Consider the following 27,610-nt stretch of genomic DNA (forward strand, 5'->3'; position numbering starts at 1 on the left):
AGGGCAGATGCGGGAGGGGGAAGGACAGGGGAACCCATGGCTGATGTATAAAATTAAAACACATAATAAAAATAAATAAATAAAAATAAATTTTTAAAAAGTCCATTATACACATAAATACATCACTGTTCTTACTATGGGTCAGTAATTGTGTCTTTTTCACATGAGGAAGGACAATGGTGTTATTCTGTTTTGTGGGTGAGTGCATGTTCAAAGATTATGATTCTTCCCCCCTGAGAAACAGCAGACACACTAGTACATAGATCACTACTAGTATAGAACAGTCCCTCCAAAGGAATTCAGATTTAGTTTATAAGAAGGAATATGTTATTCCAGATAAAATAACATTTGCAAGACTTACTGTAGCTCTTAATAGTGTCATAAAACACCCAATACTTGGATTCAAATCTTTCTCCCAATTTCAAATAGTTTTATTAGTGCACAGTGATCACAATGTAAGTCATAGGAATATAAGAATTAACTTCAATTTAGCAAAAACATTGCATGGATGCCAACAATTTGTGGGCACTGATTCAGGATAAAACATGCTCACAGAGCGTGTAATGCTAGACATGACTGTTAACACAATAAGCAACTTAGCAGAAGTTATCTCTCAGAAATCAAGCTGCCACCAAAAATAATCCTGGCAAGACAACACAATTCAAAATGAGTGAAGAACCATGTCCACACTCCGGGTGCCAGAAGGCTTGAACCTTCCTCCACAAAGGATTGCTGAATATTCAGTAGGGAAAAATACACAAGAAAACAATAATGGTCTTCAGCAGCAACAGTGTGGGCTGTAGTACTTAAGGGTGAGAAAGAATGGGTGGGAGTAGAAAAAAATGCAAGAAGAATTTAAAAACTTGTCTTCCTTCTGGTAAAACTGGAATTGGACATAAAAGAAACAACACAATGCTATTCTTGGGGCAGAGGTCACAAAGGAGTAGTGTTTCATAATGGCTGCCAGAATATTTTTGTCTGCAAATTTTTATTTTGTTCCATTTAGGACATCATGGAGTCTGGTGCATAACAAATGCAGCCTAGAGTTTACTGGAAAAAAAAAATGTCTGTCCTCATTAGGAGCCTTTTATGTGTGGATAAGCTATTCTTAGGGGAATGAAGGAACAGGGTTAATTGTAATCAATTTATGGTGTATCAATCCTTTCTTTAATTCCTCTGTCATAGCTATATTACATTATATATGTCATAGCTATATATACAATACAATTGTGTAAAAATGGATCCAATAAAGTCATTCATTAAGTTAGAGGGATGACAATCTTGTACAAATGAGCCGCTCCAGTATAAGAAAACATTTTGGAAGTTTGAGTTTAAGACCCAGGATGTTGAAATATATTTGGAAACTGGGTCAAAAGGGAGAAAATTACATTAACTCAGTCCAATGTTTTCAACAACACATAAAGAAAAATCCAGACTACTCTTGATCAAGGATGTTAGTGAAATTAAGCTACTAAACAGATGTTAAACAATGACACCCTACTCAACACTTATTTTTCAGGGAAATAATAGAGACAAACTGTCACAAAGTAAATTGTAATCATAATACTGAAAATTTTATCACTAACAAAAGAAAAGAAACCCACTGAAATATCTAAATAGCAGTTTAATCAACAGGAAATGGAAAATTATGAAGATTCATATTTTCATTGTAAGCATCTTTGATTTCCTTTTTATAATGGAAATGCCTATAAATGAAATTCTCTTATGTAATACACATCATTTCAAATACTATATTGAGTTGTGAAAATTACACAGCACATAATCTTTCAAAAGCATACACAAAAAAACTGTCATACAGAGATAGATTTCATAGCTCCTATTCAAATTGTTACTCTTTTGTCATGAACATAACACTTAAAATACTCCAGTATTTTTAACATGCTCATATTATTTAAAGTACTTTGTCATTTCTTTCATATTAAACATGTCTGATGAAAATATTATGTCATGTTAAAAAATCTAGTTCCCTACTGGTGTTAAATCATTAGAGATAACAAAAGCAAATTTAATTTAAAAGACAATGTGATTAATTAAAATTAAAAAGAGAATATGTCAATGTAACTCTTCAAATATCTTCTGCATTGGTGATTGAGCAATTAAAAGCTACAAATATGGTTACAATAATTTAATAATAGGAGATAATATTGCCAATTTCAGAACATGAAGGATTTGAGTTTTGTTAGTTTAAAGTACTTCATGAATAATAATTACTATGTTCTGATGAAGTTTTGATACAAAGATAGATAAAACTGTAAGTCAATTTTCCTAGATAAATATTTGTCCTTTCTATATTATTTCCCTCTCCTTAGTCCTTTCAGATAATCTTCCCCTCCATACTTACCCAACTTTAAGCTCTTATTCAAAAAATATACCAAAACCCAACACAGAATCAAAACCCCCTAAACAATGAAAACACCACACAAAAAGAAAACAACCAAACTGTAACTAAATTAAAAGTGCATGAGCACACACACAAACTAAAAGCAAAACAAACAAACAAACAAAAAACAAAACTGTGGAGTCCAGACAGAACTGTGGAGTTGGTTATATATTGGTCAACTATGTCTGAACATGAGACCTGCTTTGGAGTCTTTGATATACCCAATGTAACTCCATTGGAGAAAACTGGAATTTCCCTCTCCCAGCAGGTGTAAATGATAGTTTAACTGTTTACCATTATCTAAGTGGCTAATTTTTCATTCATTCATTCATTCATTCATTCACATTTTTTAAATATAGAAAATAAAATACCATAAGATAAAACAAAAATTATCTCATCAAAGTTGGGTAAGATAAACCCACAGAAGGGAAAGAACCCAAGAAAAGGCTCAAGAATCAGAGACCCACTCATTTGCACGATCAGGAACCCCATAAAAAACCACTAAACTGGAAGCTATAATATTTACACAGAGGACCTGGTAGAAATACACGCAGGCCCTGTACTTGATGCTTCAATCTGTCTGAGGTCATATGAACTTGAATCATGTTGTCTTAGAGGGACTTGCTTTCTTGATGTCCTCCATCCCCTCTGGCCCTTATACTATTCCTATGTCCTCTTCCATGGGATTCCCTGAGCTCTGAGGGAAGAGATTTGATGGAGATGTTAAATTTATGATTGAGTCATCCAAAGTCTCTCACTTTCTACAAATTGTCTGCAGTGGAAGAAAACTTCTCTTGTGACAGCTTTGCCAGGCACTAATCTATGATATATCAGAATATTAGTAGGAGTCATTTTATCACTACATTTCTTTTTTAGGCCAGTATTAATTGGTATTCACCTAGATCCCTGGGCTATCTAGTCTCAGATTCTTGGTCACCTGAGCAGTGTCAGGTATTGGTTTCATCCCATGTAATAGGCCTCATGTCCAATCAGTTAAGTCAAATCCTACAAACTTTGTGTCACCATTGCCCTAGCATATCTTGCAGGTAGCAGTACACAGTTATAAATAAAGGTTTTGCATCTGGATTGGTGTTTATGTTTCTCTTTTGGTAGCATGTACTTTCCTGTACCAAAAACTCTATAATGTAGGGGTGGAGGCCCCAAGTAGATAATGGCTAGATATCTCCATGCCCAGTGAGTTTTGTAGGTGTTTTCTTCAACAATGGTGGCTTGCTGCCAGTTTTTGGAGAGAGACATCTAGCCTTGGCAATAGCCTGAGTTGTTTCAGAATTTCCCTGGGGTGCCTATGGCAAACAGCTCAATTAGATGTAATCCAAACCCAATACTGGAAGTTTCATTTGGTGACAAGAGATATCCAGTTGAGGCTCTATCTTCTCCATTATTTGGTGATTTCACTTAGATTGCCTTCATCTATGTATGTATTTTAGCAAGTTTCTAGTGTATTAGGTTACCATATTACACTAAAATGATCCTTATGTTTAGCTGTTTCACCCGGTATTCCTTCCCACAACTCCCTCTCCCCTCCCTTTCCCTACTTGATTTTTCCATATGCCCTCTTACAGATGGTCTTGCATATAGAAAAAAATGAGAAAACAATTTACAAAAATTGATCAAAGAGTTTATGAACGACTACTACATTGTCATGAATTTAAAAAGTTGAAATATACTGATTATTAACTACGTATTTTAGTATAAATAACTTGATAATTAAGCAAGTATCATGAATCTTGCTATTTTTCTTTTGTTAATGTTTACACACAAAGTGTCAAATATATAAAGCAAAAGAATTATATTTTGTCTATTTGCTTTACATTTAAAATGCTTCATAAAATAGATGAAATTTGTAAAATAAGTAAAGGTTTAAGAATATATTTAGGTTTTAACATCATATAAGTACTTTATTTAAAATTCACATTTAGAAATATAATTTTAAAATATCACCATCTTTCCATTTTTAAATGTAGTATATTCATAATTTGACAGTTATTTATATAGAGAGTGTAGTTGCCATTCTCTTTCCACCTGACCTGCTGTCTCTTTTATCCCTGTTACTCTAGTTGACACTCCTCTTCCTAATTAATCCCCTCCTGCTTTCATTCCTTTCTGCATTTGTACATATCTTGTGCTAGTGGTCACAGCTATTGTGTGTTCATGATTGCCCATGTCACATTCAGATAATAAATTTTATAGGCTTCCTCCCATCTTCCAGTTTCACAGTCCTGGTCCTGCCACCCCTTTTCCTCTATGAAGTCTTGGCCTTAAGGTAGGTAGCATAGATGTCCCCCTATGGATAAACACTTAGCAGTCTTCTATTATCAGCAATTTGACCAAGAAGGTATAAGTCATTGGTATCACTGTTGCCCACTACCAAAAGTGTTTTCTCTGTCTAAGGCTGAGACCTGCACTAATCTATACTTATAAACATAAGTGCTGAGAAGGCAGTTTAATTACATATCTAATCAGTAAAACCTCAGGTGCTGGGTTAGATCTTCAATGACTCCCCCACCACCCGAGACACACACAGCTTATATAGTACATACTGGTACTCAGAAGGACAGTCAACAGAGACAAAGTGTCCAGGTTAATTCCAGCTTGGTATTTTTGTTTTGTTTTGTTTTGTTTTGTTTTGTTTTGCTCTATACCCCAAAAGTGTGATGCCTTCAGAAATAGGGTCAAAATCTAGTTCTGATGGACAAAAAAGAGCAATGAATAAACTGTACTTTTTAAAAATTATAGATAAAGATTTGAACTTCCCAAATCACAGGTAAGATTATAGTGACCCAAAAAAACAATGAGTTGGAATTAAAAAACAAAAAAAAAAACAAACAAACAAACAAAAAAAAACCACAACTAAGTATATCTTGTATACACCACCAGATTAAGAAACAAATATCTTTTTAGATATTTAATATTTAGATATTTACCTTTATTTTACATGATTAATTATTGTGACAAGGAGGTTGTCTAAGTAAGTTGCTGATGTAAATAAAACCATTGTCTCAGATCTTTAACTGAGTTAAACAGTTTAATGTTTGCCTAAGACAGGAATAAAATACGTTGGAAGCCCATGTCTACTTTATAAGGACAATGATGCTATGCCAATAAGTACTTCAGTTTCACTGGGCAGAAAATGCAGAACATAAAGCCTCTCACCATACCATTCACTCACCTTAATAATATTGACTATTGACTTATAAAAAAATAAAATGAAAGGCTTGATTGCAGGATAAAATCTAAAAAAATAATCCACCTTACAAAAACCTGGCCAAATGGAATGAAACACATGACGATGTTGTTCGTGGAATGAACTAGAAGGAATGACCTCCGATTTAGCAAGAAAATGTTGTAAAGAAGAATTGGCGAGAATTAAAAACAACACCTGAATATGTGGAATTAAAAACAGGTTGAAGATAGCAGGAAAGAAACTAGTGGGGTGGAAGATGGGCACTTGAAATGAGTCAGTCTAAACCAAAAAGAGATACCGAAGACATTAAAGCTAACCTGCTCACTATATGTTTTAAAAGAAAAGAAAATAATAGAGAAGCTGAAAAAATCCATAGAAAATCAAACAGCCAGAATAATGATAGCTAAAGAGTTAGATACTGCACCAAACTCATATGACACAGCAGGGCTGAGGCCTTTAGTGTTAAGTGGTCTGAGTAGCTGAGGTAGGATGAAACATGGTAGTTAGATGCTTTCAAAATAAGCATCGCATTGCTTCCTCAGTAAAATTTAACATAAAATTTCCACAAAATATTTCAATGTGTTGGGATCCTCTCATTGTACCCTCTAGCTCATATTCACAATAGTTTCATAAGAGCAGTTTAATAGATTTTTTTTCTGCATGTATGATGATTACTTCAAATAGTTTGGAATGGAATTTGCAGTAAAATGAATGTTATCATCACTCACTAAAGGCAGATCTGGAGAAAGAACTTCAGAAAAAGAAGATACCCCCTTAATATGTCTGGATAAGAAGATGGAATGCTGGGAAATGAATGGTCTGAGCTAGGCATGCTGGCAGAGTTCTATAGCCCAAGCTGCTCAGGTAGGCAGGGCAAGCAGGTTCAAACACAAGTCTTGCCTAGGTTGCTGAGTGAGTTAAAAGCAACTCTGAAAATAAAATACTAAATAACATAAACAAAACAATCCCACATCTGACAGAGGGCTGATATCCAGAATATATAAAGAACTCAAGAAATTAGACATCAAAATGCCCAACAGTCCAATTAAGAAATGGGCTATAAAACTAAACGGAGAATTCTCCACAGAGGAAGTTCAAATGGCTGAAAGACATTTAAGGAAATGCTCAACATCCCTAATTATCTGGGAAATGCAAATCAAAACTACTCTGAGATACCACCTTACACCTGTCAGAATGGCTAAGATCAGAAACACAGAAGACAGCTTATGCTGGAGAGGATGTGGAACAAGGGAACTCTCCTCCACTGCTGGTGGGAATGCAAGCTTGTACAGCCACTTTGGAAATCAATATGGCGCTTCCTTAGAAAATTGGGAATACATCTCCCCCAAGACCCAGGTGTAGCGCTCTTGGGCATATACCCAAGGAATGCTCAATCACACCACAAGGGCATTTGCTCAGCAATGTTCATATCAGCATTGTTTGTAATAGCCAGAACCTGGAAACAACCTAGATGCCCTTCAACTGAAGAATGGATAAAGAAAATATGGTACATATACACAATGGAGTACTACTCAGCAGAGAAAAACAATGACATCATGAGGTTTGCAGGCAAATGGATGGATCTAGAAAAAATCATCCTGAGTGAGGTAACCCAGACTCAGAAGGACAAACATGGTATGTACTCCCTCATAGGAGGATATTAGATGTAAAACAAAGATGGCTAGACTGCTACATAACTCCAGGGAGGCTACCTAGAAAATGGGACCCTAGGAAAGACACAGGGATCACTCAATGACAGAGAAATGGATGAGATCTACATGAACAACCTGGACAACAGTGGGAGTAATGAAGGGGAAGGTTTGAGGGAAAGAAAGCTTAGGGAACAGGAGATCCTAGCTGGATCAAGAACAGAAAGGGAGAACGAGGAATAACAGACCATGATGAATGAAGACCACATGAGAACAGGAGTGCTTGAGAGGTCCCCAGAAATCCACAATGATATATCCTCTGTAGACTGCTGGCAATGGTCAAGAGAAAGCCTGATCTGACCTAGTCTGGTGATCAGATGACTAAACACCCTAACAGTCATCTTGGAACTCTCATCCAATAACTGATGGAAGTGGATGCAGAGATCCTCAGCCAGGCCCCAAGTGGAGCTCCAGGAGTCCAACTGTCAAGAAAGAGGAGGGACTGCAAGAGCTTGAATTGTTGAATCCAAGATTGCAAAAAGCACAGGGACAAATAGCCAGTCAAAAGAAAGCACATGAATGATGAACCAATGGCTGTGGAGCCCCTAGCCAGATCAGACCCTCTGGATAAGTGAGACAATTGAATAGTTTAATCTGTTTGGGAGGCACCCAGGCTATGGGACCAGGACCTGTCCTTAGTGCAGGAGCTGGCTGTTAGGAACCTTGGGCTTACACAGGGAAACATGCTCAGCCTGGAAGGAGGAGACAGGACCTGCCTGTACTGAATCCACCAGGTTTAAATGAATCCCCAGGGGTGCCTTGGTCCTGGAGGACATGGGAATGGAGGGGAGGGGTTGGGAGAAGGTGGGAGTGGGGGCGGGAGGGGGAAGACAGGGGAACCCATGGCTGATGTACAAAATTAAAACACATAATAAAAAAATAAAAAAAAAAAACAAATATTGATTGTGAAAATCAATGAAATATGAGACCATATAAATGTGGTATATTCTCAGCATTTAAGGACTGTATTTTATTTTTTACATTTATGTATTCAATTTTGAGATGTTGAGATAGCATCTATGAGTTTATGCATATTTGGAAGGATTGTAATTTATTGCATTGTTCAGTAAGAAGGTAGGGATGTACCTAAATAGAAAAGCTAAAGCATTGCTTGGAATCAACTATGTAAATTTATATTTTTAAGATTAAATATTCAAAATTAAGATGTACAAAAATAGAAATATAAAATTAAGAATTATATATTTACTACAACAAAAATGGTACTAATAAATGAAAGAGATTTTAAAGGATACATTAAATATTATGAGTTATTTAGATGTTCATAAGATGCTAAATCACAAGGCATGCATATATATGAAACTTTCCAGTTTAAACAGAAGAAAGGGATGAAGAGAGCTCAGTATGTACAAGCATTGCTACAGAAGTGTGAGGACCTGGGTTTCAACCTCCAAAACTAATATCAATCCAGGCATTGTAGCTAGAGTATCTCTAATTCCAAAGATCATATAGAGAAACAAAAAGCAAAGACACAGGACTGCCACGAAGCTCATAGATGAGATACCCTGGCCTACGTAGTGGCAAAACAGTGAAGACCATGCTTCATGTAAGGTGAAAGAAAAGAGCTAATATTGGGAGTTGTGTTCTAACCTCCAAAGACTAGGCTGGGCACATACACAGACAGCCACCAATTGTTCATGTATAAAGAGAAAAAAATATATAAGTAAAATATAATGAATAAATAAGAAATCATTAGACTTGAATAGAAAGAAAGAAGACAAACAGAAAATAATACAAATTCAGGTTTTTGAAAGTGAAAATGAAAACTCAAATATAATCCTAGACTAGTCCTTTTAGTTTAAAAAATAAGAAAAGTTTACTACCAAGGAAAAGACTCATTATCCATTGGAAAAGATAATTTGCTAAGTAAATATAAGGATCTTAAATGGACACTCACCTCAGAACATACCACATAACTCATTTACATATGCGTGAAAATACAGAGAACTATAAGGATAAATTAAGAAGTGAAATACCATGTGTGAGAGAATATGTCTTTGTTTGTTTCTTCCTTTCTTTTTTTCATTCTTCTTTCTTTCTTTTAATTTTTAAGGATGCCCTGTGTAACTGAGGCTGGCTTTGAAGGCTGAAGGGGAGAACATATTACTTAAGCCTCTATTAATATACCCTGAACACTGAGGGAAAGAGAGCTTATGGGAGCAGGAGATCCCAGCTGGATCAAGAACAGAAAGGGAGAACAAGGAATAACAGACCATGATAAATGAAGACCACATGAGAACAGGAAGAAGCAAAGTGCTAGAGAATTCCCCAGAAATCCACAATGATACATCCGCTGTAGACTACTGGCAATGGTCGAGAGAAAGGCTGATCTGACCTAGTCTGGTGATCAGATGACTAAACACCCTAACTGTCTTGCTAGAACTCTCATCCAATAGCTGATGGAAGTGGATGCAGAGATCCTCAGCCAGTACCCAGGTGGAGCTCCAGGTGTCCAACTGCCTAGAAAGAGGAGGGTATGTAAGAGCTTGAATTGTTGAATGCAAGATTGCAAAAAGCACAGGGACAAATAGCCAATCGAAAGAAAGCACATGAATTATGAACCAAAGGCTGAGGAGCCCCCAGCTGGAGCAGGCCCTCTGGATAAATGAGACAATTGAATAGCTTGAACTGTTTGGGAGGCACCCAGACAGTGGGACCCAGACCTGTCCTTAGTGCATGAACTGGCTATTTGGAACCTTGGGCTTACACAGGGACACTTTGCTGGAAGGAGGGGACTGGACCAGCCTGTACTAAATCTACCAGGTTGAGCTGAGTCCCCAGGGGAGTCTTGGCTCTGGAGGAGATGGAAATGGAGGGAAGGGGATGGGGAGAAGGTGGGGGCGGGAGGCGGGAGGACAGGGGAACACATGGCTGATGTGTAAAATTAAAACACAAATATAATAAAATATATGTATATACCCTGAACAATATAGATACAGTATTTCCAAAATAATTATGTAACAAAATATAATTTCCAATATAAAAATATAAACAGGAACAGATTTTATAAATTAAGAATAAATGTATGGAATTATATAACTTCTGAAGTTTTGTGTCATACATTATGATTAATGACCTACCTTACCCACATTATTTGGTAAAAATAATTTCTCTCTAATAAATGAAATAAATATATTTCAGGAACTTTATGAAGTTCATATAAAACATCTATTTTGTTTTAAACAATTTTATAGTTAGCAAATATACATACACACATTTATGTGTACATATATACATATATATCATTAAAAAGAGTATATGAGAGAAGAATGGGGTATAAGAGCGGCATATACAGAACCTAGAGCCTGTGTTGATCTGGGAGGGGAGGACAGTGAGATCACTGAGATGAAAGTGATGACTGGAGGTGAAGTCATCAAAACTAACCCTTCAGTTAGACAACACGAAAAGCAAGAATCAAAATTCAAACAGCAGAGTAATACAGAGACTGATGCTGTTTGCACTTTGTAGTCAGGAAGGAAGGCTGCAGAGTTCACCCTCCTGGGACATCCACGTCAGATCCACAGATGTTAAAGGTTCCAGGGAGCAACTTCAAAGAAGCCAGGGGATTCAGCTCTCTGTAGCAGGGAAGGAGTTAGAGGCTGTGGGAATTGCCACTGGCTTTTGACCACCATTTGTAAATATTTTTGGCCTTTTCCTGGGATTTTATATTATTAGCACCAAACTAGCCTATAGAGCATGACTTCATAAATACTAAATGTTTGTAGGTATTCTTTGTGCTTAAATATTTTAGTAGAAAGATATTTTCTTTAACATTTCTTTTTGTACTGGGAATGAATGGACCCTTAGAAGCATTTCTTTCTCTAAAAATAAATTACGATGGGCATAGTAAGAATAAAAAGGTTTAGAAAGGAGATGAACATATAGGATTTCATAATATTAAAAAAAAATACTATGAGTTTTCTGTCAGCTCATCAACTTTGCATGTATAGATGAAAATTAGTCTGGCTATACATGGTGGTTTTTTGGAAGTCATTCTGGTGGCTGATCTCAATGGAGATGGATGAACAATCCTGTTTATCCATTTATATTGCTAGCTGCATAGGAATACTTATTAATGATTGCACATTAAGCAGTAATGAGCCTCTGCAGTTACCTCTGCAAAAAGAACATTCTCTCACCAAACTTGAGGACAACTCTAATTTATGAGTATTAACACAGTAATTTAGATAAAATTCATGTGTGTATCCCTCCCCCATTCCCACTACACTGAAGAAACATCCCTGGAGGAAGGTGTGGCCCGGTTTGAGAAACTGTCACTGATGGTGTACTTTGAGGTGTCAACAGACTTCTGTCATCCCCAGTGTTCTTTCTTCTTCCTGTTTGTGGACTGAGATGTGAGCAGTACTGAATGCCTTGGGGCAAACTCCACGTTATAGCTCCATGCCTGTTGTCAGAGATCTTAGATGGATTTATCCTTTCCAGGTTTGCTTCCTGACACACATTTCTCTCTCTTGGGCTGGTTCTGCACCTTCTCTGTAATCCTCCTTGTCTGAATCATGAGGTTTCCAGTCCATTGCATTCCAGGTTTACTTCTACCGCTTCCTGTAATGTAATGGCTACTTGGGCCTCCACTCGGGGACTACTTTTCATATGCCAGCTTTCTACAGATCCCATTAACCAGGGAAGAAAATTCCCAAACTGCTTTATCCATATATCCTTCATGACTCAAAAGCTGGCACCACATACTGACAAATTTCAGACAAATTTCAATTGAACTTTGAACTTTGGAGCATGTCTCCTGTGAATCACATCTGCAGAAGCTTTCCTTTGTTATTGCTTTTTTTTTTTGAGCAGAAAATTCTTCAGGCTTTGCTGGTGGGAGTCTTGTCTTCAGGGCATGCTTCCCTTTATTCCTTTTCAGAGCAGACTTCTCTTTATACTTCTCAACATTTTCAGCAAAAGTCTTGGCTCCAACATTAAATTTTCTGGTGTTCTTTTTTTCTTTATATTCAACTTTTTGTATTTCTTTTTACTCCAGTTTTTTTTCATTGTACAGCTGCATAAGAGTGATTTCTAACAATCATACAACAGAGTTAATATTAGGTTGTCTTGAAATCTCCTCTGCCAAAGAAATTAGTCCAACAGTTTTCAAAGTAGCCTTATGGAAATTTTTAGAACATGGGCATACATAAGCCAAATTCTTTGTGAAAATATCAAAATAATGGCATTTAGTTTAGTTGCTTATTGTGTTCCCTTCTGCATCCAAGTGAGCTTAACCTCTATAATCCACATTGCTTGGGACACTGCTGTCCTTCAAGTTAGGGCAGTCTATGAAGCCCTGTTTACAGTATTCAGTGGTTTTCCTATTCCAAAATGCCCAAGTACTTTACATTAAAAAAATCAACAAAACCACATGGTCAGGTTTCTTAGAGCAATGTTCTACTCCCTTGTATCAGCTTCTGTCTTAGTTACTTTTGTATGGCTGTGAAAAACACTATAACCAAGGATAGTTATAAAATAAAATGATTCACTATGATTTTAGGAAAATAGAGTCCATAATGGTGTACCAAAGGCATGGTAGCAGCAACAGCCAAGAGCTCACATTTTGATCTGAAAGTAGAAGGCAGAGAGAGAAAGAGACTGGGAAGATGGTGAGTCTTGAAACATCAAATCCAATCTCCACTGACATACCTCCTCCAAAAAGATCATACCTCTTAATGCTTCCCAAACAATTCCAACAGTTGAGGAGAGAATATTCAAATACATGAGCCTTTGACAGGCTTTCTCTTTCAAACAAAACAATTACTTATGAAGGTAACACATGCCACATTAAAAAAGTAAATAAATGACATTTCTTAAAATGTAGAGTATTAATGTTTTGGTTACAACAAGATGGAGATATTGTTCCTGGTAAACTAATGGGGTGATTCCCAGGAATAACAAGAATAACTGCTAACTTCAAGTTAAATATTTTTGCCTAATTTTATAATGTTACATGAGCTAACTATTAATCAAATTGGCAAACACTTAAAACTTGCATTTTAAGGGAACATGAACCTGGATTTATCCTAATTTCCAATTTCCATGGTGTAAAGATTCATTTTATAGCCAGCATTGTCTACCAATGCATAATCAACTGCATCCAAAATTTCCTTTCCAAGTTGAAACTTAGTCTCCAGAAGCTCTATGACTCTTGAGCATATAATCATAAAAGCAAGGTTCCATTTCTCCATACATTGTCGCCTGCCATATACTCACATTTAATTCCTGATAGGTTTTTATAATCACTATACTCCACATAGTATGTTAATTGGTTTATTTAGTCAATAATCATTGAACATATACTGGTTCATGAAAATATAGAATTTGATTTCTCAGTGATCCACAGAAACTGGGTTCTTTATTTTCCCATCCAAGGGTTAATACATTAACTGATGGGGATGATGTAAGTGTTGCATAGGATTCACTGCATTGAAAGTAGTAACTGAATCTGTGCTACATTTTACCCTTAAATCAAAAAATAAAAGCCTAGTATAGTTGTGCATGTCTGTTATTCCAGAACTGGAAGACTAAAGAAGAAAGAAGATTGTCTACTAGAGGCTGTCTGAACTATCTAGTAGGACTTAGTCTTAAAACTTAATACAAATGAAGTAAAAATTGAGAAAAAATTTTTAAGTAGTATAACTTTAAAATGAAGCAATTAGTGATTTTTTTTAAAAAAAGTCTGTATTGTATGAGTATGATTAATTTAGTTATAGAGGCAGAATAACATGACCACTTCTCAGTATATCTGTCATGTAGGTCTTTGTACACAAATTCCCTCTGCTGAATCCTTCCCTAGTCATTTGCATAAGTAAAGATTTAAAGCAACATAGTTATTCCATACAGTAATTTATCACCAATGACAGTGTTCTTACTACATAATAATGGTTCAAAAGTTAAGTGTAATAAAAAAGTATGACTCATTAAGCAAAAAGTGATTTATTATTTTGTAGAACAAGTTTGTCAACTTTTGATATAAGTTAAATGGTAATGACCACAAATTTCAACTTTTAAGTTGATCACATAAAATACTCATATGAGATACAACAAACATTCAAATAAATAACTTAAGTAAGTCCCTATTCAAGGGACCAGCCTGGAGCCAAACATAACCACAGCTATCAAAAGGTAGAAAGTAATAGGAAATGAAATCAACAAAATTAAAAATCAATGAGACTGAAAGATGCTTCTTTGAATAAATGATCACAATTTAAACCTCTAGAAAGATAAAACAATAAAATTAAAAAAACAGAAAACATGACCAATGTCATGAATTGAATAGGCATTACTTAGATACTGTGGTCACCAAAAGGTTGTAAAAGGAAACATAAATAAGTTTATGTTCATAGCTTCCACAACCTAGAAGAAATTAATCAAGCCTACAAAGATCAACAAGAACCAACAATTCAAGGAAGTGAAAAGGCTGAATAGCCTTGAATCAGTTAGTGAAATTAAGATCCTGAGTTAAAAATATTGAAAAAAGAAATTTCCATGCTATAAATACTTTCATTGAAGAATTCCACTTTGCATTTTAAAAATTATCATCAAATTATGCACTTATTAGAAACATAAGGTATAGAATATCCTAGAAATTCATTACATGAGGCCAACATTACTTTGAAATTAAAACCAGACAGCAACATTATCAAGTAAATAAACAGCTGAGCACTACAAGACAGAGACACTCCTGAGCTCAGGCACCACAACCTTCTATAAGGGAATTAACCTACTAAATTGACAGGTATAAAGCAGATCACTGTTTCTAAGAGGAATTGTACTATGGATGTAAGTTTGATTTTGCACACTTGAAAAGCAAAGTCATCTACAATAGCCATGAATATGCTGAAGAATAAAAGCATCTGGCAAAGTCTGATAGTCACCAAGGACAAAAATAAACAAATAGACAGACAATCAAGAACTCTAAGCATGTGAAGAATACAGAATGAGAATTACTAAAACTTGGTCACAAACATTTACTAAATTGAACATGGTGCTGGATATCTGTAATGCCACAAATGGGGAAGCCTGTAAGACCATAAGTAGAAAGTATATATGCAGTATGAGGCTAATCATGAACAGAAACACAAAATGGGCATATGTGTGTGCACACACATGCATGCATACACATTCTCTCTCTCTCTCTCTCTCTCTCTCTCTCTCTCTCTCTCTCTCTCTCTTTCTCTCTCTCTCTTTCTCTCTGCCAAATCTAGTATGAAATTTAATAGTGGAAGAATAAACACTACTCACTGAAATTTGAAACAAACAAACAACAACAACAACCTTCCATTAGTCTTGTTTTCCATTGGATTAGACATTTGTGCTATTTCAGCAGGAAAGTTACAACCATAGCGGTATAGAGTACAAAGAAATCTCTTATACACAACTCTTCCTCTAGATATCCATTATTTTTTGTAGAAAATACAGAAGAACAAACAATCAAGCAAACAGAAAAGTCTCCTAAGAACCAGTACATAAGCTGAGCAAAGTCCTAGGATGATGCAAACTAAAGACACAAAGGCCAGCCTGAGTTACACTTCTGCATGCTATGCATAAATGTAGAAAGAGTCCTGGCTTCACAGAGAAAGACAAGAATATACATCCAAAAATAAAATTTTGTCTTAATGAGATTCACAATAATCTGAAAAAGAGAATTGGTAGCAATATCTACAAAGCAAGGTTTTGTTACATACCTAGTGTCGCTGGGTGATGAACAGTTATTTATGCTAACCTATGATGTAAAGTGGTTTCCAAATTCACTGCTAAAGTACAACTGCATTTCAAGCAAGTTGGGAAAAGTAAACTGTCAGCTTCTACCAACGTATTTTTAATCCGTTGCTGCATGTGGACTTCCTCAGTTTGTGATTTAAACAAGCGCTTCAGGTTATTCTCACCCAAACCTTTTTCTGAACCTGTGGTCTAGTACACCTACCCTGACAGATAACTGTGTTTGCATATGTGAGGTAATTATGTGTGACTCAAACTATCACAATGCAATAGAGGAAATAGGAAGACATCACCTATGACAGATGTTGAGCTGGCAATTAAAATTAAGCATAAAGAAAAATAAGACTCATCTCACATAAACACATTCTGAGAATCTCATCCCCAATTCGGGTGGTAAGTTTAGCTGCATGCCTGCCCCTAAACAAAACAAAAACAACAGAAAAAGTGAGAAAGGGAATTATTAAAAGCAATCTTACTTATGAAAACAAGACACAATAATAATAATCTTAAGTGCAAGATAAATAAACTGAACCAAACACCAAACACTTCCTAGCTAAATTATATGAATCAAGGATACAAAAGTTAACTTTTTTAAAAAAGGAAAGAAGGAAGGGAGGAAGGGAGAGAGAGAGAGAGAGAGAGAGAGAGAGAGAGAGAGAGGGAGAGAGAGATACAGGATACAGAGAGAGGAGGAGGGAGGGAGGGAAGAAGAGAGGAAGGAAGGAAGGAAGGAAAACTAGAAGGTGGGCACACACTGGAGAGTTTTGGTTCCTGCTAAAGTTTTGATTGCTTGCCTAGATGTCATTTATATAAATAAGTTTTGATAATATAAATATTTTTATGATTATAAGTAATAACCATTCTTAAAAACATATATGAAACATCTATTTCATTGAAAATTTAATAATGAAACCCATTATGCATAACTGCTAAAATGTGATTTATTCTTAAAATCTTAGTAATTACTATAAATGAGAGTTGACTAACATTGAGAAACATCAAAACTTTCTGTTAAAATGAGGAAAATGTCACTTTACTAATTCTGAAGTTGTTCTTCTAGGTAATTTTGAGGTGTTTATCTAGTGATAACTGAATCTAAAATATACTAATTGTATTGATGAATAAAACCAATTTTGCATTTGAAATGCATTTCAGATTCTCATTGAAATATAAAATACATTTTATTATTTTTTATTTTATAATTTCATAGGTGTATAACAAACATTCTGATCACACTCATCTTTCTGCTATCAATTGTCTAACTCTGAAACCCATAAAACTCATCCCTTCTACTACTAACATCTTATCTCACCTTCTATTTTGTTGTTGTTGTTGTTGTTGTTGTTTTATGTGACAGTGGACTTAACCAGTACTATGCATATGGATACATCATTGAAGACAATGAAGTCATGTCACTTAGCATCCATCATTGGTCACTAGCTCCCAGAAGACTTCGGTCATTTTTTTAATGGAATAATTTAAAATGTTAGGGACCATGGGTCTTCCTGTGCAAAATGAAGCATAATATTTTAGTGATTTAATGTTTCTGCATTTCATGTATGAATAAGCATTTTGATCAATCATATTCCACTGCCTCCCTCCAACTTCTCCCATACCTAGAACACCACATTCCTTTTCCCAATTTCATGTACTCTTTTTATTTTCTTACTTTATTGTTTATCTGTGTGAATATGTGTGTCTATGTGAGTAAGTCATGTGTGGCTAGTGCCCACAGAGGGCAGAAGAAGTCATCTGATCCCTCAGAATTGGCATTATGGTTGGTTGTGAGCCACCATGTCGGTACTGAGAATGAAACTCAGGTCTTCTTCAGGAGCAACAGGTGCTCTTAACCACTTAATTATCTCTCTGGCCATTCATGTATTCTTTTTTAAAAAGACAACAAAAATGCACTTCTTTTATTTATCTTAGGGACAAAAAAATCTCCAAGATATTGCACAACCTCATGGTAGTGATTGTGCAAGGGTTATTGAAGGTGTAACCTGGAGAGTTGATGGTTCAAATACAAGTGCCTTACACCACCCAGTAGACATCATGTATTCTTTTATACCCATTGAGTCTTTTATACCCAGTATGTGCATTGATATAAGGTCATCCAATAGAGCATGGACAGCCTATCGGGAGCCACATCTGAAGAAAAATGGCAAATCCTCCCCCAGCAGCTATCAGTTGCCAAATAGCTCCTCAAGAAATTGATGAAGAGTCATGCCCTTCTTATATTCTTGATGGAATTGGTTGGCATAGTCTTATGTGGGTATTGTATAGACAATCACAGCTTCTGGGAGTTCATATGTGCAATGGCCCTAGCATATGCAGAAAGCATAATTTCCCAGAAGTTCTCAATGTCCCTATTATAATATTTTTATCCGTGCTTTGGTGATAATACTGAGCCTTGTGAGTGGGAGGTGGATAGTGTGGTATGGCTATTCTATTTAGCACAGAACACTCTATCATCTCATTATCTCTGCTCTTTGGCCAATCATAAATATCTATATTAATTAAAAACTGTGAAAAGAAGCTTCTTTGATGAGAGCTGAACAATGCACTAGTTTTCATGCATAAAGATAAGCCTTTAGAGGTTAGATAATTACTGTTTTAATTTAGCATAAGAATAGTATCATATTCTCACATAGGACTTATGATCTACCAAGCCATATGTTCTTTGTCAGATTTACAATATGAAGCATGTGATTTCTCCTATGGAATAGGCCTTAAATTAGATCAGAAAGTAGTTATCTCTATCACACCCATATTTGCAATAGGTAAAAGCAGTTGATACAAGGATTACTGGGTAATATCTGTGTGTTATTTTCTCCTTCAGTAACATGCATTGCTCCTTCTAAAAGTATGAAAGCTACCCGTCAGCAAGGAAACTTCAAGGTCAGCACCATCTTAATTTCTCTGTGTTACATGACTCATGAATACAGTGTCTTCACCAATAGGGCCTTACCATACATTCTAGAGGCAACAACAAGATATGAATTGAGTAAATAGACAATGAAATGCTGGCTTCCAATGGTGGAGAAACACGGTCTGACTTCTGAATTCTATTAATAATCCACTTCTACTCTTACGTAGAAATAACAGTAGGCAACAAAGATGTTGAGGGATGAGACGTGGTTTTCATTAAAATGGTAAGTTGAATCATAGTTATGACATTACATTTATAGGTATTGTAGAAATACTTCATTGGCTAGTCAAATTGAATTTCATTTACACATTCTCTTTTTTCACACTTTCTTCAATGAATCTTTGTTGCTAATAGTGTTCTAATTTCTGCTTGTGTAGAATGCCTGCCTTTCTTTCACAATTCTACTAGAAATATTGCTCTAGGGCACTATTCATTCAAGATTATTTCATTTTGAAATTCTGTTATTCTTGGACTTTTGAAAGTAATTTCTTCCTATTATGAATATTTTCTCACTTTTTGTTACATAATAGAAGTTTAGTTTAAATACAAAATGAATACATTAATAGCCATCTCCAGAGTATAAGTTTTATATTCACTGGCTAAATTTAACAGTGAAAACATAGGAATTTTCATGAACTAAATGGATTTTCTATAAGTAGATTATGACAATGTTGGTCAAAATGTAATTACATGTCTAGAAAATATTTCTTACAAAAGAATATTCTACGTTAGGTTCTGAATTAATCAGTGAATACAATAATATATTTGTAGGATCAATAATACCAACAATATTGAGGGTAAACCAATAATCTACCTTGGTATTAATTCCAAATAGAGTTCTGAGGGATAGCACTTCACCTTAACAATCAGCCATAAGCCTATTTCCCCCTAAAATAGTTATAATTTCATAAATATATTTATAACATATAATTTTAAACATACACTACACTTTGTTGTTTTACAGCTTTGCTCACAACTGAGATTTTAGAAAATTTAGGTCTAAATTCCAGAAGAAACAGTGTTACCATTATTAAAAGACTACTTAATTTATCATTTGATTTCAATTCCATTATTGTTAGACATATTAAATAGTCATATTTAGAGTCTACTTTAAAATTTTAATGCATGAAAATTTAATAACAATCATTTTAGGCACTTTGATGTCTTACTGAAATATATGAGAATATATAATAATACATAATATTTTTGTATATTAAATTTACATACAAATATTTTTGTATCAAGACAAATAATAAGTATGAATGTATTGTTCATTACATATTTACAAATAAAATAAATGGCTCTCATATTAAATAAAAGAATGATTTTACTACAATAGATAGTTACTATGCAATTGTCCATATCTTGACAGTGGTCTATCCAGTGTCCAAATGCTAATGATGCTTACAATTTGTTTGTAATGGAAAATAATTTTAAGGTTTAATTCTGGTTCTGTAACTGCTTACAAGTTAATATTATCTATAAGTATGTAAAAGTTTAATATGAAAACATAATCTAGATACTTCTAATATAGTCAAGTAAATGTCATAAGGGGGAGAAGTTGAGTAATGTACTATAGCTATGGGTAAAGACTATATTCCCAAAGTCTGAAGGGACAGAGTTGCAACGTCTCACTGGGCTTGAAAATAAAAGCACCATATTTGTTTATCATTTAGGCGTCGATGATAAGACACTTCCCCAAATGCTGCATGCTGTCTTTAATGCAGATGTGAACTAAACAGAATACAATTGGGGGAGGGGGGAATCACACTTGTTATAAGAAAGTAAACTTATCCCAGCCTAATGTTTTTGTTTCAATAGACTGTATCCTTAAGCAGGTAGCAATAGTTAATATGAACATACTTCATTCCTAAATGAAAATAAGAATGCAAAAGAGATTTTTTTGAAAACATTCCTCTATCTGTTTTAAAACAATTAATCTTGAAGGAAAGTTATTAACATAAATCTCTTTAGCTGCATTCACCAGAGAATTAGGTGTTAGTAATACACATTCATTATCTAACACTTCAGTACTCCATATCAAAACTAAGAAATAAACAACATCACAAAGGCAATTAAAATATAGACCTTGTTTAACAATTTCCTTTTTTAATTACCTTTATAAGGAATTACTCTTTCAAACTGACATGCAGAGTATATAATTAATCTTGAGGAACATGAAAAGTATATGAGTTAAGCAAGGTGTTATTTTGCTTTATTTTTGTCAAAAGAACATCAATCAGAAAAGTGAAGTCATTAGCCTCAAGACTAACATTTTTCTTGAATCCTTTTTAACAGCCAGGGGACATGAACTTGCTTTGGTTAAGTATTAATTCTGTCACATTTGATAGAGTTATAGATAAATCAATCATCTAGACATAACTACCTGAACAAACTATTTCAAAAGTAAAATTTAGAGGCTTAAATGAACACAAAATCTACTTGATTATGTACTGCTGTAGTCATTATTTTTTAACCTTAATCATTTACATGTGCATTATTTTTATAACGCCATTTGAGGGTTCATGAAGGTGGTTGCCAGACTAGTCAGGTATTACCTTTGTGTTTCCAAAAGTTGATCTCACAGATTCAGTTTTAGGCATTGTCCCAATGAGGCTGCTGTAAGAAACAAACCCCAAGTATGATGTTGTCCAGTCATAACGGAAGAATGCATATTAGTCCACCAATGCACATGTTCCTGCTGGGTTTGAAATAGTATTTCAGGAACTACATGGCATGGTCATTAAACAATGAGTTTCATTTTAAATGAAGTAATTATATTTAATTACTAAATAATCATATATGAGGCCTTTGTCTGTTTCACAAATAAAGCCATACAATTAGAATGATAAGTGACAGTAAATGAATTTTCTTTCCCAGTCTTGTTGGGGATGTAATTGAAAGTTCAAAAAGGAAACCCTATGGAGTGCTCTTCTTTCAGTCAGGAAAACATACTCTTACTTTATGATAAAACAGGTATGAGGCGAATGAGAGTATCCAGTTTCTGACTTTTACAACCTTTTATCCCCTTCCAAAATTTTCTACCTGTTCTGGTTTTTTTTTTATTTGAAAAGCTAGATTTGAGTCCAGTGTGTTGCATGCCTCTACTCCAAGATCCTGGAGGACTCATCATTTCATGGAGAAATAAGAACCTCTCTCTCTCTGCAATTCGTTTTCTTTTCAAACACAATATTTTTATTGAGTATTTAGGAGTTTCACAAAGCAGACCCTAATCACATTCACTTCCTAGTCCTTCTGACTCCACTGACTCCACCTCCCCACCCTTGTGAACCCCCAAACACACACACACACACACACACACACACACACACACACACACACACACCAAGAAGAAGAAGAGTCCAATTTGTGTTGCCCATGTATTCACTGGAGCCTGGTCAGACTCCTAGTTGCAAGCCCCTTAAAGAAAACAGACCTTCTGAACCTGCACTTGAAGCCATTGACTAATTCTTGTTGTAGATAAAAGAGGAGAGATGGTGTTTCCCAGACTTACCACCAAACTGTACAAACTGTGCAGTGAAGTAAGAAATCAAATTGCAATCATAGCTCATTAGCACTCAAAGCTGAAACTATTTCAAAATGGTACCAAGTTTTAGCTCCTCAGGGGCATTAGGCACAAGCAAAGAAAATGTTATTTAGACCCAGTTATTAAAGATTTTAACCCGGTAACCACTAATAATAGTTCAAGCGGCTCTTCATAATTAAATCACAAGGAAAACAATGGCACCAGCCACAAGGTAGTTAGGTGAAAAAACCTTGAGAAAATAGATATAAAATACAAATACTTGAAAATAAATTACATTTTGCATATAATATGTTCACAAGATATGAGATGCACGATAACAGTTCAAATCTTTTTTAGTGAAATGTATTGGGTGTAGGTTGAAGTGGGCTGTCATAAAAATTTACCAGGTACATTTGTGTGTGTGTGTGTGTGTGTGTGTGTGTGTGTGTGTGTGTGTGTGTAGACTCGGCTGTCCTAGAACTCACTTTGTAGCCCAGGTTGGCCTTGAACTTACAGAGATTCTCCTGCCTCTGCCTCCAAAGTGCGGGGATTAAACATATGTACCACCACTGGTAGGCTACCAGGTACATTTTAAAATGTGAAGTGTCTTAACAAAAATATAATTGCTTTAAATTAAAATATCAATGGGTAAGTAAAACAACATAAATATGCACAGACTATTGAATAAAAAATTAAACAGCTTTTTCATGATTTTCTTTCAGGGACTTATTGTTTTCTTCTGCTTTATTTGTCCTTTCCTCTAGTTTTTTATAGCATTCTTCCCGATTTTTGATTGTCTGTTCCTCCACTTTATTTTTGATTTCTTTATAAGGCTCTAGCCTCTTCATGATGTTACTTATAAGGTTGTTTTCTTCTTCTTCTTCCATTCCGTGATGTTCAGGTCTAGCTGTTGGAGAAGGGCTAGGTTCTGGTGATGCTGGATTGCTCTTTATTTTGTTGTATGTACTTCTGCCTTGTTGTCTGCCCATCTCCTTGTGGATTGGTTCTTGGTCTTATCAGTGTACTTGGTCCAGACAGAGCTGACAGATTGAGGGAGCCTCTCTCTGGTCCAGATGGAAGCTCTGGGCCCGATGGGAGCGCTGGTCCAGATGAGAGTGCTGGCCGCATGGGAGCTGGGGGCTGGACTCTGAGTCTCAGGAAGTCTCTGGGGTCTCCTTATCTTGTCCAGATGGGAGTTCCGGGGCAGATGGTAGCTGGGGGCTGGTTTCTAAGTCTCAGGAAGTGATTGGGGTCTCTCTGGTCCATATGGGAGTTCAGGGGCAGATGGGTGTGGGGGCAGGGTGTGGAGATTGCAGGGTCTGCCTGCAGTCTTGGAAAAGGGGATTCTTCCCACAGAGTCCCCCAAATGGCTGCAAACTGGGGCCTAGTTGGGCAGGTCCTCCCAGGATGTCTGGTGCCCAGGGGTGGGACCTAGACGTTGGGAGCCTCTCTGACTATAACACCAGGCACTCACCTCCGGTCCAGATGGGAGTTGCAGGGCAAGATGGAAGCTGGGGGCTGATTTCTAAGTCTCTGGGAGTGGCTGGAGTCTCCGGCAGATGGGTGTGGGAGAAGGGTGTGGAGGTTGTAGTGTCCACCAGAGGGTCTTGGAGAGGGGGACCTTCCCGGTGGGGATGGGAGGGCCTGCCCTATGAACAGAACCTGGGGCCCAGTTGATCAGGTCTTCCCTGGAATGGCTGGTGCCCAGGGTTGGGACCTAGGTGCAGGCCTCTCTGGGTGTGACCCCAGGTACTCACCTCTGGTCCAGATGGGAGTTCCAGGGCAGATGGGACAGAATAGACCCCCAAACAGACTAGACCCCCCAAAAAAGTCCACTTGCCACATAATAATTAAACAACTAAACGTACAAAATAAAGAAAGAATATTAAGGGCAGCAAAGGAAAAAGGACAAATGACTTATAAAGGCAATCCCATCAGAATAACACCCAATTTCAAAATGGAGACTTTGAAAGCCAGAAGGACCTGGACAGATGTAATGCAGACACTAAGACTTCCCACATTTCAGCCTACCCTAGATAGTTTTCTGTCAACTTGACACAAGCTGGAGACATCTGAGAGGAGAGAACCTCAATTAAGAAAATGCTTCCATACAATGGAGTTGTAGATAGACCTGTAGGGAATTTTCTTAATTTGGGATTCAAGAGGAAGACCCCAGCCCATGGTAGGTAGTGTAGTCCCTGGACTGGTGGTCCTGGGTCCTCTAAGGAAGCAGTCTGAGCATACCACGGAGAGCAAGTTAGTGAGCAGCACTCCTCCATGGCTTCTAAATAAGTTTGTGCCTCCAAGTTCCTTCCATGTTTGGGTTCCTGTCCTGGCTTCCTTCAGTGATGGACTACAATGTGGAAGTTTAAGCCAAGTCATGTAAGAAGGAAGCAGCAGAGGAATTAGTAAAGTTATATGAGAAAAAATAGGTCCAGGAAATAGTATATAAATCAAAGATTAAAAAATGGCATTTTCTGGATGATGCCCAGCATGAATCAGGTATAGCTCATAGTGAGATGAACATTGCTTCAAAGCACCTAGAAGTCATTTTGCAGCACATACATAATAACTTTTTGCTGTTGCTCTCAGGATTTAAAGGTTATGGGGCATGGATTACCATTAAGAAATTCACAGATATTCTTAACAGGTTATGTCATGGATGTTCAGTTTTGTATGACAAACAAGCATGCGGGGATGTGCTTTGTGAACTCATTGGGAAAGCTGGATGAAGTAGAATAACAGAACAAGAAGGGTTAACTTTGGATTAGGGCTTTGAAGGCCAGCTAAAGGAGAGAACACAGGGAGAGAGAAACACTGGAAACTCTGAATACTTTATATGGAAAACTACGATTGTAGAAGCTTTTTAATACTCAGGCACACACATACACACAAAGTAAAAATGGAGATAGCCAAGGCCAGTGTAACAATGCCCCTGCTAGGCACCACAGGCTAACGGCACTAGGAATAGGTTACTTCTCTAGGAGTTGTTGACCAGTGTGGTCCCATAGACTCCTAAACATCACAGTCTGTTGCTAATGATTTTGGTTTCCTTCCAGACGTTTGTATTGTCCTAGTGTTGTACACACCACATGCTTGAATTACAGATCATGAGGAAATCAAGCTGGAGCTCACTAGGAAGCTTCATTCTTACTGGCTAGCCTGATAGTGCTGGAAGGTGCCATGCAGGCTGCCAGAGGTGGAAAGTAATCATCAATCTTACCCAACTGTGAGCGACAATACCAACTGGCTTGGAAAGCCATACACATTGGTACAGTAATGTCACAAATGTCATGGAAGTAAATAATCTCGTTCTGCTTATATTCAAGGCCCGCTCTACAAGTTCTGGCATGGGAGAATAAACAGCACAAAAGCAAACCTGCTGAATATATATTCCTCACACAGGATTTTTTTTTTCTTTTTAGAATTGTTAGGGGAAAAAAAACCCTGAAACTCTAATCTTTTTATATGTGAGCATGTATAAATATCACCATTTAGGAATCAAAGCACTCTTAGACTTTAATTTCATTCTTGCCCATCAAAGTTGTATGTTTTCTATTTTATTTACAAATAAAATTAATTTAGTTTGCTTTCAGTTTCATACATGAGATGTATTGACTGATCGGTTCTTCAGTGCAGGTTAACAGACATGTCCATATGCAGATAAATTTTACCATTATATTGTACATGGTACACCTGGAAATATAGAGCTGCAGCATGGTATCTGATCACATTAGGCTGAGAATACTGATGAGCTAAAGAAAAAAAAAAAAAAAAAAGATCTGACTAATGTGCTTCTGGAGCTAAACATATAACCATTGACTCAAAGCTCTGTATGTAGCTGGCAGTCAGGAAAGGCTCAGCAAGCTAAGAAAAAAGAAATATAAATCTGTATGTTACACTTAGGAGATGCTGTGGTTTAGCATGGGTCTCTCCTAAAATAATGGGGAAACCATGCAGACAGGTGCCTGAAGGAGATTAGAGCTGAATCACAAAGCTTTGTTTAAGTGCTATTAAAATGATTTTAAATAAATTCTCTAGGCTCAAAGACACCATAAAAACACTTGTTGAGGGAACAAAGTGATTGGAATTTGAGGTTTTTGGAGATTATCCTGCTATGTTGGGGGTGGACTGTAGCCACGATCAAACAAAAGTATGAAGCTAGTTATGAGATTTTTTTCAAGAGAACATATGAAAGTGTTAAGTGCCGGGTCTTAGGCATTAAGTAGAAAGAGTGATGCAAAATCAGTTACTTATTAACTTACACCAGGATGTGTTTGATTTAACAGGGAGTCTGTTCACTGTATCACTGAAGTGTACCAAAGGCGGATGGGGATGTTGTTCTGTATGCTGTGACTATGTACTTCAATTGGTTGATAAATAAAGCTGTTTGGCCAATGGTGAGGCAGAATAAGGTTAGGCAGGACAATCTAACTGGAGAGAGAGGAGAGAAAAAAGAGAGCAGGGGAGACTATGCTAGTTGCCGCCAAAAAGAAACAAGATATAAAGATACCAGTAATCCACAAGCCATGTGGCAAGGTATAGCTTTACAGAAATGGGTTAATTTAAGTTGTAAAAGCTAGGTAGCAAGGAGCCTGAGCCATTAAGCCATATAGTTCGTAATTAATATTAGCCTCTATGTGTTCATTTGGGTCTGAACAGCTGCAGGACCAGACAAACTTGAGCTACAAAAGGCCATATAAGGGCTGGAGGGATAGCTCAGCCATTAAAGGCTTGGCTCACAACCAAAAGGCCATATAATTAATATCATTTAATTTAGAAAGAGTGAGGTCCAGTTATTTTATATATGTATATATTCTTGTTCCTCCTGGCCCCAGGTGAAAAGGCAGAAAAATGTTTATCTGAATATGTTACTAATTGGTGAATAACAGTTGTAATTCAAATATTAAATAAAAATATGCAACATTAAAGTACTAATTATAAAATTAATATTTTAAGCCTTTTTTGTGAAGTTTTGTCCCTCAGATACTTCGTGCCTATTTATGTTTCCTCCAACTTAGACACAGATTTGTCCTTTTCTAATGGCCTGTGCATCCCATAGTCAATTCTTCTACAATGTGATTCAAAACTTCAG

The sequence above is a fragment of the Onychomys torridus genome, chromosome 11 (assembly GCF_903995425.1).
Source record: "Onychomys torridus chromosome 11, mOncTor1.1, whole genome shotgun sequence".
NCBI classification, from domain to species: domain Eukaryota; kingdom Metazoa; phylum Chordata; class Mammalia; order Rodentia; family Cricetidae; genus Onychomys; species Onychomys torridus.